Below are 16,733 nucleotides of genomic sequence, written 5' to 3'. Positions count from 1 at the left end.
ATTGGATCCTTACCTCATACCATATATAAAAATCAACTGAAAATAGATCAAAGACTTAAATGTAATTGCTTAAACCATAACACTTTTAGAAGAAAACATTAGTGTAAATCTCAAGTATCTTAGATTTGGCAATGTATTTTAGATAAGATGCCAAAAACACAAATGACAAAAGAAAAAAACAGATTGGTCATCATCAAAATTCAAAGCTTGTGTATCAAAGGACACAACCAATAAAGTGAATAGATAACTCACAGAATGACTGAAAATATTTGCAAATTGCATATCTGATAAAAACCTAGTATCCATAAAATATTAAGAATTCTTACAACTCAGCAACAAAAGACAATTAAAAATGGGCAAGATGGGAGGCACCTGGGTGGTTCAGTTGGTTAAGTGACTCTTGATCTAGGCCCTGGTCATGACCTCACGGTTGTGAGATTGGGTCCCATGTTGGGCTCTATGCTGACAGGGTGGAGTCTGCTTGGGATTCTCTCTCTTCTTCACTCTCTGCCTCCCAGGAAAATAAATAAATAAACTTTTTAAAAAATGGGTGAATACACATTTTCCTAAAGCAGATATGTAAATGACCAATCAGGACATGAAAAGATGCTCAACGTCCTTAGTCATTGGAGAAATGCAAATGCAAGGTCACAGTGAAAGACAGTTTCACACCTCCTAGGAAGATAGCAATAGTAAAAATAATGAAATGGAAAAGAAAAGTATTCATGAGAATAAAGAGAAATTGGAATCCTCATACATTACTGATGGGAATGTAAACCGATCCAGCCACTGTGGAAAACAGGCAATTCTTTTAAAAGTTCAACATAAAATTACCATATACCCAGCAATTCCACTTGAATCCAAGAGAACTGAAAATAAGAGTTCAAACAGAAACTTACACATGAATGTTCGTAGCAGAATTTTCACAGTAGTCAAAAAGTGGAAACATCTAAATATTAGTCAGCTGGCAAATGGATAAACACAATGTATTGTATCCATATAGTGGGATATTATTCAGTTGTAGGAAGGAATGAAGTGATGGTACAAGATATAACATGGATGAGCCTTGAATACATTGTGCTAAGTGAAAGAAGCTCAACACAAAAGGCCACTTACTGTATGATTCCATTTTTTTAAGATGTCCAGCATTAATGTCCAATATCAATACGGATTAATGTTTTGCAGGGGTTGAGAAAAAGGAACTTTGACAGAGTGACTGCTTAATTGGCAAGGAGTTTTCTTTTTGGAATAAGGAAAATGTTCTGGAATTAAGACAGTTGTGACACTTTTACAACATCGTGAATGTACTAAGAGCCACTGAATTGTACCCATTAAAATGGTTGAAATAATGAATTTTACAAGTAGGAAAAAAAAGGTTATTAAAAAAATACATTGTCTTTGTACTTTGCCCCTCTGTTTTTATCACCCTCTTCAATCAGAAAAAAAGAAAAACACATGTACACGCACGCACACACAATCTTTCTTTCTTTGCAGAGCCACTCCCTTTGCCAGCACCTTGGTATCATACCTGTATGTTTATCCTGTCCTCTTATGCCCTCCTCCCTCACTTCCAAATTTTTTCTTCAACTACTTTCTCTCCACCTATAAGCATGCCCAAATCTTCCTTATCTTAAAAATAAGAAAAAACAATATCTCTCATTTTTCTCTCTCAAGTCATTCTTCCATTGCTTTCCTTCCTTGCACTACCAAAATATTAAAGGCCAAGTCTATACTCTGTCCTTCTAATTCATTGCCTTTCCATTAGTCCAACACTTACCTGGGCTCTGAACCTTTCATTAATCTGATGAAACATTACTAATATATTGGCAAAAGCATCCTTCTTACTTTTCAGTCTCTACTGATATAACTGCAGTGTTTGAATCTGTATCTCCTCCTTTCACTTTTCTTGGCCCATGTGACACTGTGCTCACCTGTTTCTTTCTTGTCTCTCTAAATTATTCTTAATAGTCTCATCTGCTGACCTCTTTCTCAACCTTCTTTTAGATAAAACATTTAGCCAGGTTCTGTCTTTAGCCAGGTTCATGGCCACCAGCTCTCTTACATCAAGATAATATCATTCTTTAAAGACTTAGATAAATTTTACCTTCTCTAGGAGGCCTTTCCAAACTTCCTAAATTAAAGGAATAAATTTTTGTACTTCTCTCGTAATACTTTTCATAGTATCATGTCTTACGATAATTGTGTCATACATCCCACCATATGGTTTTAGATAGTGGGATTTGGTTTTTTATCTCTATATACCAATTCTCACCTAGTGTAGTTACTAGAACCTAATAGTATTACATAAATTGTGTTTTTACTTTCCTCAACCCAAGAAATGAACAACTGCAATGTTAAAACAATATCAGACTTAGTTAATGAACCATATTAGGTATATGCAAAGGTATATTTAAGCAATTCCTAAGCACTCTTCCACAAAGTGCCTCTATGGATTCCCTGAAAATATAATAAGTGATTGTTGCTATGAAGAGCATAAAGTTGGGTGAAGGAGTAGAAAGGGATAAAAGAGAAAATGCATTATCTTTTGTGATCAGGAAATTCTGTGGATGTAACACTTAAACTGAGATCTGGAAGCCTGCAAGGCAAAGATCTAGCAATAGAGTTGTCTTAGCAGAGGGAGCATCAGCTGTAAAGCTTTAGGGCAGAAAAACTTGGCTGTCTTGTGCCAGGCTAGGAGACCATATGGCTGGAAAATGGTAGGGTTGTGGCACTTGGTGAGATAGAGCACCTGGACAGGGAGAGGACTGTATCAGATCTTATAGGTCAAACTATCACGTTGGGCTTTTATTCTCTGAACAAGAGGAAGACACTGGAGGGATTTAAATAGGTGACAAATATGATTTGATTCATTTTTTTTTAAATAGAATTTTGGATGCCCTGTCAAGGGGGAATGAATGTGGCAAAGTAGTTAGAACACCATGGCCGACCAGGAAAGAGATAATGGATGTTAAGCAATCATAGATGTAAATGTAGTTACTCGGTTGTGAGAAATCTCTGCTTCTTTTCTGATTTCCCTTTTATGCTTCCTCCTTTACTTCTTTCTTGTGCTTGTCTTACACTAGACTAAGAAAATAGAAGCTTTTGCCACTAACAAATGCACTGGGAATGTTCCTTTAAACACAAACACCTAAGAAATTTAAACAGAAAGGATGTAACAAGGGAACATGTGTCTATTAGATTTCCTTTAGATTTGGTGATCTGATTTCTTTAGACAGTGGGCATGTGGACCAGAGCTTTTTTTCATGACCGAATTACAGCCTCATAAAACAAAGCACACCTATGTATACAATCACTTTTTCAGTGATTTCATCTTGTTTATAGCTTACAATTGAAGACTGTTCTTTAATTATGTTAACTATGGATATTTGTCATCTAGAACCAAAAAATAAAGCAACACAAGGCATCTAATTTGTTTCAGCAGCTTTGCTATTTGTCAGATCTCTAAAATCCACATATGCCAGTGTTTGTGTTAATTGCTTAATTCCAGGATACTTGTCAGAACCAAATATTTCATAATTAATTGTTTAAAACTTATCAAATACTAAAGCACGAGTCAAAGCATGAGTGGTTTGAAATTTTTTCTGCTATATTTTTATTTTCCCTAATCAATGTATTTTAATAGTAATTAATTTGGAGGGAATCTATTTCATGACACATTTAAATAGCCTACCAGTGTGTAACATGATTATTCGCTATGATGAAGATAATTTATCAGACAATTAACAAATACATATTAAGCATTTACTATGTTCCAGGACATGTGTCCAGGACATTATAAGATAACTGGGGGAAGATACAACAAATACACATATTCTTGGTAGCTTTAAAGTAGATGACATTTATTTCTTCTAGCAATAATATTTTTTTTAAGCAAACAACAATCCAGTGTCTGCTTAAAATCTGTAAAAATTATAACGAGTAAAATTAAATCTAAGATGCTCATGCTCCTACATTTCTCTGCTCAAGTTCTTCTCAGCCAATGCAACTGCCTCCAGTAGATCAAAACAGAAAGAGATATTCTGTACTCAGCAATAACAGTGGCTCTTATGCTGGCAGACATGATTTTTCTAGATGTTATCTCTCCTCTGCCCTATAGTTTAGCTGCTTCTTGAAGTTATACATAATATCTCTCTCAGCTGTGGTAACAAAGTGAACATTTTACTGTCAGGATCTTCATGAGGAAGTCTGTAAGCTCACAGTCAACTAACTACAAATGGAGGACCACATTTCCCTTTTTTGATGGCTGCCCAAGATAACATGAAACACAGGGGACTAGTAGAGGAGCATCATGTGTAATAAGGCTGAAAGCAAGAGATGAGTCCTTACCCTGAAGTATCCCATTATGGACATCATTACCACCTAGGACGACATAGAGAAAACCTGGCATCTCCCTTTTATAATGAGCTTTACTGAGGCTCCCCTAAATTCCATGGCCAATAAAATGGAAAGGTTATGTCTAAAACCTTCAGTGGAAGCTCCGTGTGCATTGTTTTATGGGATATACTGTCCTTGGATACCTTTGGTCATACCACCATATTGTTATGCACTGTGGTGGTGGTGTCACTGACCTAGTGCCCATATGTGAGGGTTATGTCCTGCCACATGCCATCTTATGTCTGGACTTAGCTGGCTATGACTTGACAGGATACCTCAAGTAGAAAGTAGTTATAGGTTCACTAACATAGCTGAGAATGGAACTGGACCATGATACTGAAGTAGAGCTGCACTATATTGCTGTGAACTTTAAGCAAGAGATGACTACTATCACTTCCTAATCCTTCAAGAAGAGCTACAAGCTCCCTAATGATCAGTTGATCCCTACTTACAGTGAAAAGTTGGAGTTTCCAAAGGCTTTCTGTTGACCATCCTTTCTAGGTAAGAAATCTTGTGGCATTCATGAGGGCACTTTAAACTCCATCATGAAGTGTGTTGTTGATAAAGAAAAGGTTCTATATGTCAGAAGAGTGCCATCTGGTTATATACTATGAGCTCTGGCATTGCTAACCTGATAAAGAAATCACGCCCTGTTACCCACACAAAGAAAATGAAAATAATTACTCCATATTCCAGCAAATGCGGATTAGTAAGAATGACTATGAATAAGTCTGGCCCATCCATTTTCTACCACAAATTATTCCAATTGAACTGCTAACAGACGTGTAGCATTTACATCATGAATTCACAAGTGTAAATATACCCTAGTGAATATGTACACTTCATAACCATACAACATCCCTTTAATGAATTGGCTGTCTGTTGCCCTAATGTCTAGATGTCTGATAATAATATAGCTACCCCAGATTTCCTGTAATTGTATTTGCCTGTTACATCTTTTCTTTTGACATCTCTACTTTAAGTTTATTTGTGTTCTTATGCTTTTGTAAGTCCCATATAGTTGGATGTTTCTTTATCCAATCTGACAGTCACTTTTAAGTGGTGACTTTAGATCATTTATATTTGTGTGATTGCTGATATTTTTCTTATTGCTACTCTCTTCTTTTTGTATTTCAATTTGCTCCACGTTTTGTATGTTTCTTACTTTTGTACCCTTCTTCCTTGCTTTGTAAATTGTGACTTAAGAGCATTAATTCCCCCTAACAAAAACTTTCTCATGCTCCTATGACCCTTTCACACCCCACCTACCTATTATCTTGTTAATGTTATCTAGAATGTTAATTGAACTATTAAAGAAATACATCCTCATTTTCATATGTTTTGCCTTAATTATTTTTTAAATACCTACAAACTCTTCTAAGGCGTAGGACTACCTCATATCCCAACTCCTCTAATATTTATTTCTCTTCCTATTCCTGTTAAACTTCTTCCAACAGGGTTTTCAAAGTAAGTCATTCTGTAGCATATTTTTGACACATTGTTTGCTAAAATGTGTATTTTATTAGACATTTACATGTAAATAACAATTTTTATACATATAAAACCGTAACTTAAAGTTTTTTTTCCTTTCACACTTTTTAGATATTTCTCCATTGTCTTCTTGCATTCAGTGTTGTACAGACATCTGGCATCAGTCTGATTCTTATTTCTTTGTAGGTGATCCACTTGTTTGTTCAAGAAACTTTCAGAATTTTTTCTTCTTTACGTTCTTAGATTTTATCAATATTTGCCTAAATGCTAGTTTTTCTTCTCTCCCTGGCACCTATTAAATCATTTAATCTAAGTTTGTCCATCTTTTCTTATGTTAGAAAATATTCGTACTGATCCGTTTTTCATTCTTTCCTTCTGATCTCCTATTACCTGAATGTTGGCACTTCTACTTTTGTCTACCATATCTCTTTAACTTTTCTTTTTAATTTACACTTACTTCATTGTTCCCTGCTTTAATCTCAGAGAGTTTCCCAGGCTGATCTTCCAACTCACTAACATATTCTTTAGGTATATTTTTCCATTATTTATCTCAATTATCGTGTTCTTATTTATCTATTATATTTTCCTACCTAATATTTCCATTTGGTTATTTTTTATGATTTTTTAAAATTTTGTTTCATATTTTTAATATCTCTCCTTATCTCTTTGAGTATGGTTACTGTTTTTCTCTGCAATTTTATGGCCTTTATGTTCTTATGCTTCTGCTTTTTTTTTGGCTTATGCTTTTAAGTTTGGCATTTTCCTTTGAGGTTCTTGTCCTCTTCAGATGTCCTATTATGTTGGCTATGGGTTTATATTCCCCCTGAGAATATAAGCTCCTCTGATATTTCTGAGAATATCAGGCTCTTTTTAAGGTGGAGCATCCCACAAGTAATGACTCATATTCGCTGTCATCTCACCAAGCAACAGTTTAGGTCAGGGTTTTATTTTTAAACTTTCATGGCAGAATACTCTGGGGAGGAAAAAATGCCATTAGATGAAAATTCATCTGCTCTGTGTATTTAAAAGGGGGGAATGGAGGAGCCGACGGTTAATCAGTGCTCACCAGTTTATCCAGCCATTCAGCTCATCAAGGTTTCTGAGGTGCTCTTTGAATACTACCATCTAGACCGAGGCCTCAGATTTTTGCAGGAAGGAGGCAAACAATGACTGTCTCAAGGCAACATCACGGTAAAGACCAGAGAAGACTGTTAACTACTTCTCAGTAACAGACTTTCAAACTTAAAACAGTTGCCTTTTACCCCACACTACAGCAATCTCCACCACCTCATCCAAACTAGCCCTCGTTCTCCCAAGATTGTCTCACACTTTTAAACAAATTGATTCCATGTTTCTCTCTATAGTTTCTTCAGTATTGATTTGTGAGAAAGTAATTACAAACCTATAATTACTATAATTATAGGAAAAGGAAGTTCCTCCAAATGTAAAAATGAAAGACTATAAATATGTAAATATCCATGCACTGAGCAACGTTATGCAATACTCTTCATCTGTTAAAAAAAATCAGGTGGATTTAAATACATTGATAGAGAAAGAGGATTGTGATGTTGTAAATATAAATGTGGCAGGAAAATATATGCCATTTTAATAAAATCTTTGTGGATATGTGTGTGCTTACAAGCATAGGAAAAGTCTGAACTAATACACACTTAATGAAATTGTCAGAGTGGCATAAAACATCAGGAGAGACTTTCATTTTTTGTTTTACATATATTCGAATTGTTTGAATACTTGCTAAGTATTTATTATACAGCAATTGATGGATCCACAAGTAGATGGAAAGGGTATAACCAGAGGAGGCAGAAAACTTACAGGGTGCTACTTTATTCTTCCTATGTGTTCTATATATTGCATATGTCTCCTTTCTGTTTCTTTTCCACAAAAGCAAGCATTTCCCTTATACTATATCTTGGGGACTTGTCAGGTTTAGATAATATTTTTTGAATAATATATCAACAAAAGAATGAATGACTAAACTAATGATCTGACTATATTAAGTAAGATCATAGTTTTCTTCTTTGATTGGTTTTTATATAGTTATTCCAAAATGAAGCTCATTCTAACCTAATTTTTACCTAAGGTAGGAATACTGTTTCTATCTTTATCCATACACCACTGGGCAAGAATCCGTCTCGATACTACCAGTTTCATCCCCTACTCACAACTTCCTCAGAACAAATTTGGAAGTCCATAAAATCAGGCTGTTGCATTTTATGTAGGTATCTTACTTTTGTAAAGTGGAGTTCTCTGAATTCCAGAAGTCCTATGTTCATAGCTATTCATAGAAAAATAATGCTTGCAGAAATAAAAGCAGAATAATGTTTTAAAAAGCATAAATTTGGAAAGGTAACAACCAGTTGTCCGAGTATCTATTGAAAGGCAGTCTGTTGTTTCTCTAGCAGTTTTAATGCAGGTGGTATCATTTGAAGTTAGTAAAATTGTTGGAACTGATGCACTTATTATTGGTTGGTAATTTGTTCATGATTATAAACCAGTGGCAACCAATCAAACTTACGAAATCTGAAAACTTCTTTATACCAGAATGGTGTTTTTAATGATCCATAAAAAATGTGCTGCTTGTTTGCCTAAAGAGAATGTTAAATTCCACAGCCTATTGAATTTGGAACATTTATCAAGATGCCATCTTTTCATAGCACCTTGGGAATCTTGTCAACACAGTCCTGGATGCAGTATTACTCAAAGCGCATATGACTGTTAATTCTAGTTCATTTACTGTTACATTTGCCTGTTAAAACCTGCTTATACTTTTAAATATGTACAATTGGCAATGTATTCAAGAAAAAGAAAGCATAAATGAAAATGCATTGTATGGAAAGACTAAGGCAAAGAGCAGTGTGGACTTCAGACTTGGATAGAACTAGGTTTATGTCCTAGCTTCACTATGAACTGAAGTAGAATTTACTTCTCTGAGCATCAGCTTTTCATAAGTAAACTGGTGATAACAATGCTTACTCCCTGGAGTGGTAAAAGAATAAATGAAATTATGTTTATAAATGCCTGGCATATACTAGGCACTCCAAGCATGGTAGTAATTATTATTCCGTCTCTCGCCAACTTCGCCTTTCTTTATGCCTTGCCAACATGTACAAAGACTTAGCCAGCTTTTCTCATACACCCTTTTCTTTAAACCAACTCTCACTTTCCTAGGAGAGACACAGGATGCAAAATGAGTGAAATCAACAACTTGTTTGACATTTATTGGGATTCGACACCAGCAATTCCTTGTGACAGTCCTGATACTCTGAGAACACTGACCAGTGGACAAAGGGCAAGCTACTTCCGTCCAGCTTAATCTAAATGAGAAGGAAAGCAAGTTTCAGGAGAGGCTGTTTTATTTTTCCAGCTGGCTACTCACCAGCAATTCTTACCTGTTATAGTGTTAAACAGGGGAAAAGGTAAAATCTTTAAGGTCAGCAGGGCTCAATTCCAAGGAAAAACGAAAAAAAAAACAGTTTCTTCTCTTTTTCTTAATTCTAGGAGGAAACTTATAAAATAAGGCTTTGTTTCTGCTTCACTGAATGCAGGCTAATGTCCTGCTCAGTTTCAGCTCTGTGATGTTATGTTTTGTTCACAAGAGCCCTGAGGGAAAGCAGAACTCTTGCTTCTCCATGGGTATACCTTCCTACTTAAGGCAAAAACAATGAATGATTGTGAAATACAAAACTGAAAGATTAATTTAGGAAGGCAGTCTGTTTCTGTATTTAAATTCAGTCACTGCTTGTTTGAATGTGTGCATGTGTGTGTTTGTGTATGTGTATTTGGCCACATTGTTTTAAACAAGTTAAAAAAAAGAAAATGTAATTTTTCCATATTAATTCCTTTTTGGTATTTTCTACAGAAGGACCCAAATAACTATTTCACTGCATGGGAAGTACTATGGCAGGCTTATTATTAAGGGTTCTTTTTTGCCAAAAGTGAGAGAATATTTTTACCAAATATATAGTAGAAATAATTTAACTCTAGAAAAGAATGGTTAAAATAAATGCATAGCCCATTAAAAAAAAAAACAAAAACTCACCATCTGCAAAGGGATCTGCAAGAGATAAAAACTGTGAGCAATTGATAATCAAAGGTCTACTTTCAGAGTTGACTTGGCCCTAAATCCTGGTCTGCTTCACTCAGGAACCTCAGAATGGGACCCTACTTAGCTCTGGGATGATGCAATGAAGAAGAAAGGTGGAGATGTAATTTATCACATTGACATTAGAAGAGAAGAACATCAGCAGCCTCAGAAAAATAAAATAAAATTCAATATCTATGTATGATTAAAAAAAAACTCTTAAAAAGCTATGTCCACACACACACAAAACAACTGACAAAGCATCTTACCAATATCACAATTTAATAGTTGAAAGTAAGTCCTTGAAATTTAGGGACAAACCAAGAATTCCCATCATCACTGCTACTTTTAACATCATGCAGAAGATCCTAACCAGCACGGCCAAACTAGAGAAAGAAATAAAATATGTAAAAATTTGAAAGAAATAAAATATTCTCTATTTGTAGATATTGTGGTTTATTTCACAGAAAACCTCCCAAAACTCCATGAACAAATTGTTCAAATTAATAAGATAATTTTTTAAATACTGGATAAAAATAAATGTACAAAAGTCAGATATATTTCTATATACCACAACCAAGCAGCTGAACAATATATTTATAATTTTTATAAAGAAAATAACAATAAAAAATGGTTACATATTATTTTATGTCAAGGACTCTTCTATGAACTCTATATATGTAATAGATTTAAAATATGTATAAATTTATTGGCACCCCTCCATTTGTATCCCCTTCCCTTGACTGTGGGCTGGACAGAATGATTCATTCTGTTGAGTAGAATAAGGAAGAAGTGATGTGATGATTCTGAGATCAGGCCGCAAAGAGGATAGCTTCTGCCAAGCCCTTCCTCTCTATCATTTGCTCTGGGGGAAGCCAGCCGTGACACCATAAGGACACTGGAGCATCTCTGGGAGAAGCCCACATAGAGAACTGAGGTCTCCTGTCAACAACCAGCACTAACTTGCCACCCGGTGAGTGATCCAGTATAGCCCATCACCTTGATTGTCACATCATAACAGACGCGTCTGGTCTCCCCACTCAAGCCTATGCATCTTCTTGTCCCACAGAAATTATAAGAGATAATACACACTTATGATTGTTTTAAGCCTCTAAATTTTGCAGTAATTTGTAACAAGCAATAGATAACAATACACATTGTATAGCTTCACAACATGTCTTTAAGATAGATAATATTCCTATGTCAATTTACAGATGAAGCAAGAAGAGAGACAAAAAGAGGTTAAGTAACATCCTTTAGGTTACACAGAGGAGATATGTAACCAGTAGAGAGGATATTCAAGCACAGCCAGTTGGCCACCAAACTTTGCTCCTATAATGATGATATTGCACTACATTACATCTTCCCTCTGAACTCTCAAATATACTTTGTATTTTATCCAATCCCCTTTTGCAGTAAATACCTCTCTCCTGCAGACTTCAGCTGTAGACTCAATAGGGCTAGTTGGGATTTCTCTTCTCTGCTTGGATCTCTACTTTTCCTGGGCCCTATACCATCATCTTTTGAGAATAAGATTTTCTCTTTTCTGAGATAAGGAAAATACTGATTTTTATTTTGCCCCAAATACTGACTTGCTATATTTGCCCCAAATCCAAATCATAAAAAGGATACCTCAGAACAGGTTTTAAACATATCCCTATCAATCAATGATAGTTTCATTTATGTACTCTGGCCTCCCATGGTTGGCTGATCAGTGGACACTTCACTGCTGAAAATCCTTTCAGATTCTCCTGGAAGTCAACATAACCAGCTAACCTAACTCCACCTTCCTCAGGGAATACATAAAGTCTACTCTTTGCTTTGTTCAGAGATTGCATTCTTACCCACAATTCTTATCTGTTTAGCAAGAAATAAATGTGGCTTATTTGCCTCAGGTATATGTAAAGAATGGTCTTTTCCTTTGATACTTTTTCAACCTCTTGGTTTGCTGGAGTAAACCTTGAAATAAATCTCTAAGTAAAAATATGTGGGAGATAGACTGTGAGTCTTCAGATGTCTGAAAATTCCTTCTTACTGACTTATTTGATTGATAGTTTGGGAATAGAATTTGAAGTCAAGTATCACATTTTTTCCTCAAATTTTGAAGGGATTGCATCACTGTCTTCTAATATCCAGTGGTTGCTCATGACAACTCTGATGCCAATATGATTCATATTCCTCTGGAAGTGATTTCTTCCCCCTCTGAAAATTTTTAGAATCTTTTCTCTATTTTGATGTTCTGAAATTTGGGAAGAATTTTTTAGATACCAGTCTTCTTTCATTTTTTAATAACTGTGCTAGCTATTTTGTAATTCCTTGCAATCTTAAGACTCACAACCATTTGCTTTCATATATGCCATGCTTTTTGCTCTTTGGTTTACATTCTAGTAAATTTTCTAAACTTTATTTTCCAGTCCTTCTGCTGAAAGTTTTAATGTGTGTAATGATTAATTTTATGTGCCAACTTGACAAACCACAGTACCCAGATATGTGGCCAAACACTAAATGTTGCTGTGAAGTTACTGTTTTTAGGTGAAATTAGCATTTAAATCAGTAGACTTGGATAAAGCAGATTGCCCTCCCTAGTGTGGGTGGGCCTCAACCAATCAGTTGAAAACCTTAAGAGAAAAAAAGACTTGGGTTCTCCCCAGGAAAAGAAAATTCTGTCCCCAGGCTGTCTTTGTACTCAAGTTGCAATAACAGCTTTCTCCTGGATATCCAGCCCACTGGCCTAGACTGAAGATTTTGGATTAGACAGGCTCCACAATTGTCTGAGCCAATTCCAGAAAATAAATCTTCTCTCTCTTTACTCGCTCCGTATCTCCTCTCTTGGTGTTTTTCTTTCTTTCAGGTTGCATTCTCCTAATATTTCTGGGATACTTAGTTGCCCATTTGTATTTATAAAAAGAAAAATGAAATAAATTGATATCTCACCAATTCTGTATATAATATACAAAACGTTAATGTACATAATATTTCTTTTGTATTCCCCAAGGATGCTTAACTCAAGTATACAGGCAGTGGCTTCTTCTCAGAGGCAACATGCATTTAATACTGTATTTCCCCCTCTATTCTTCTTTTTCTCCCACAGTGCAACCCAGTATATTTCTGTAAAGGGAGGAAGAAAAGAGACCCTCTGACTGATCATGGCTATGTGTCCTCAAAGTCTGTTGTCCTCTTTCTCATTGACTGTGGCTTTTTGCAATCAAAATATTGAAAGCATAATTTTAAATTATCTGGTTGCTGTGACATTTCTTTGAGGTAATGGATATCTCATGGCCTATTTTTCATGTTAGGAGACACAAGGACATAAATAAAAGTATTATTGAGACCAACAGCAACAAAAATCCCCTTGGTTCTTAAATCAAGATAACATCCCATCCACAGCACTTACATACCAGAATAACATATAGTCTAGTCTTCTCCACTTCACTTATTTGCCTTCTAGTTTTTCCAATGTTGCTTTTTAAAAAATGCCTATTTTCAAAATTTGCCATTGCAATCTTACTGTTTTTCACTATCTGGTCAGACTTATGGTAACAGTAAACTATAATTTAAACTTTATGTATTCTTACTGAAAAGATGAACATCATCCAATGCCAAATATGTAACTGCAAAATTTTCAATTACACAGAATAGATACTATTTCAACATAGACAATAATATATTTCCCTGTTCTATTTTCCTAATGAGATTTCCAGGCAAAATTGTAGGGAAGTTACATGGCTGCTTATTGCTCAGCTTCCTTTGAAACTTCCAGGCTCAGTGCTTCTAATGTGCCCTACACCTTATTCCTGAAGACTCATGTCTTCAAGACTTATGAGGAGATGAGACAGTTGGTGTTTCTTGATTCTATTGCTTGTAGCTAAATTTTGAGAGCCAGGACCCTAAGGGAACTAAGCCATGAACACACCAATGCCTCTAACAAATTATTCTTTCTCTTGAAAATAACTTCTTAGATGTTTTTCTCATTGTTCCAGCCATCAGGACACTCAAAGTTAAGCACAAAGCCACTTTTAAACAATATGATTGGTTTTAAATAAATAGTCCCAAGCTCTTAGAGTGGTTAAGTATGTCTACAAGTCTGTTAAAAAGTCTGGTTTAGAAGGCGCATGTGTGTGCATGTGTGCATTTTTAAATTCTCTATTGTTGACACAACTAGTATTTTAAAGATTTATCTTGGTATATTTAATACAATTATAAGCAAAGTTTTTATAAGTGTTAACAGTAGATTCTGCCAGAAAACTCCACTGAGCATGGAAATTATAACATGCTAAAAAATCACCAGACCTCGAAGACATGTATACTTCCTCCCAAAATGTTCACTACCTAAATATCATCTAACAGTAGCCTTACCTAAATTCCCTGACTTAAAAGGAAAAAAAAAAAAAAAACTATGCCAAACCATTTGAAACTCATACAGTTTTCTAAATATCACCATCAGATTCTAGTATGCTGGGAATGTTTAGAGTCAGTGCACAAAGAGTCACCACTTTGGAAGAAGTTTAAAAACTGGGAGCAAGATACTCTTGGCAGTCAATCTGTCTCTCTCAGACTCATCCTCTGGTTTTCCTTAGTAACTTGGGTGTAGCATGAAAGAAATCTTAGAACTGTTGAGGATGAAGAGTACAAATGTCTGTTCTGGCCAGCTAATTAGCTTAACATTTTTTGTTAAACAAAAGTGGTGTACTGTTTGTAATTTCATGTATTTAAAAGTTAATGCACTTATCCGAAGGATTCTAGAACAACAGATTCTTCAGACCTGACCCTGATCTTCTCCTTTAATACCCTGAGGCTCATTTCTTAAACTATCCTCTGACATTTGGGACGAGAATTAACAGTGCCCATGTTTCAGTGAAAGGTTGTTTGAAATTATGCCTGTGAACTTTGCACAAGTACTTTTGTACAGGCCCCTGATATTGGCAAAATCCTGGGTAAGTGAATTCATAAATGACCATCTTCATCTGGATCTTAAGTAATTCCAGTCTTTACTTGACTTTTCATTTTCATTCTTTTCAAACACACTTGAGACATTTATTTGCACACAAGCAAAAATGATACTTCAACTATGAAGTTGGTGTTCACAATTGTGACAGCCAATATCCCATATGTTTCCTATTGCTAATGAAACCCTTATAGATTTCTTAAAGTTACTGGAATATCATTTTTTCTGTTGGAGACTCTGAGAAGTTCAGTCCAGAATACATAACAGTGTGTATTTTTTTTTAATGTTTATTTATTTTTGAGCGAAAGAGAGAGGCACAGTGTGAGCAGGGGACGGGAAGAAAATAACGGGAGACACAGAATCTGAGGCAGACTCCAGGCTCTGAGCTGTCAACACAGAGCCTGACACAGGGCTTAAACTCACAAACCGTGAGATCATGACCTGAGCCCAAGTCGGACACTTAACCGACGGAGCCACCCAGGTGCCCCCGTAATAGTGTGTATTGTGGGAAGAACAATACATTTTCTTTTTGCTAATTTCCAAGTAAGGAGGAAAAAGAACATTAAATACTTCTGACTTTGCCAAATTACCTGAAATAGAATAGAATTAAAATGACCCCCATATTATCCCTTTGGTATAATTTGGTACATGCTCAGTGGGATGAAAAGGTAGATGCCTCATGGAATTTCACAAGACTCTGATCCACATCACTATCTCCAGCCTCCCCTCCCTCAGAGACATTACTTTCATAGTTAACCTGACTTTGCCCCATTTTCATGGAGTCTCCTGACTATATTAGTTTACTATTTTTTCCCCTGTAACAAGTGTAACCAAGTATATATTGTTTACTACACTGTGAACTTTTCTCTGTGCTCTTTCTAGAAAAATTTGTTCCTCACTTCACCACCAGAAGTTCAGGGGACTATTTAGGTGCAATAGAGAGAAGCTAGCATATTAATAACACTGTTATTATCCCCTTACAAAGATTCATGGGTGATTTCTTTCACAGGAATAATCACAGCATGTAGCATTTAATATTTTGATTCTTTCCTTTACCATTATGTAAACTATTTTATTAGTATTTATTAAAATCAGAAACCTATACAGATTAATTTTAGAAATGATTCTCTTTGGAAGAAAGTAATAAAACATACATTAAGATGGCAGTATTTTATATTCTTCAATCTTTTCCTCATGTATTTTAGGAGGTATCCCTACTGGTCACTCCATCGATATCCATAGACTTCTTAGTTCTCAATTATTTACTGAGCACCTATTATGTGCAATGCACTGTCTTAAGTACCATGTAAAATGTAAAACAAGTATTTTACTCTACATCATGAAGTAATTAGTTGAGAAACTGAAAATTATAGAATCCCTTACTAGATATAAAAGATACATATACACAGTCCTGTATAAGACAAAAGAAAGACATAAAGAAGTTCTAAATAAAAAGCTGTATGATGAACACCAAAATGGCTAATGGAGCGTATTGGAATAAATTTTATACTAAAAACATTTTAATAAGGATATTGGTCTAAAAGAAAAAAATTTTTCTAAAATTGTTCCAAGCCTAAAATTACCAAGACCACATAACAAAAATTAGAATTCTCCCACCTTTTGGAAATCTGATAAAGTGCAGACTTTGATGAAATATCTTTGGCAATGACAATGACACAGGCAGTTTTTCAAGTTGAAATAGAGAGGAGTCAGAATAAAAATAAATATACCATTTGTGCCAGATACACTAAACTACCCATTTCCACATGGGAACAGTGGGACAGGCATGGTAGATTTCAG

Source organism: Panthera tigris, chromosome C2, assembly GCF_018350195.1.
Source record: "Panthera tigris isolate Pti1 chromosome C2, P.tigris_Pti1_mat1.1, whole genome shotgun sequence".
Lineage (NCBI taxonomy): Eukaryota > Metazoa > Chordata > Mammalia > Carnivora > Felidae > Panthera > Panthera tigris.
This window is presented reverse-complemented; position numbering follows the sequence as displayed.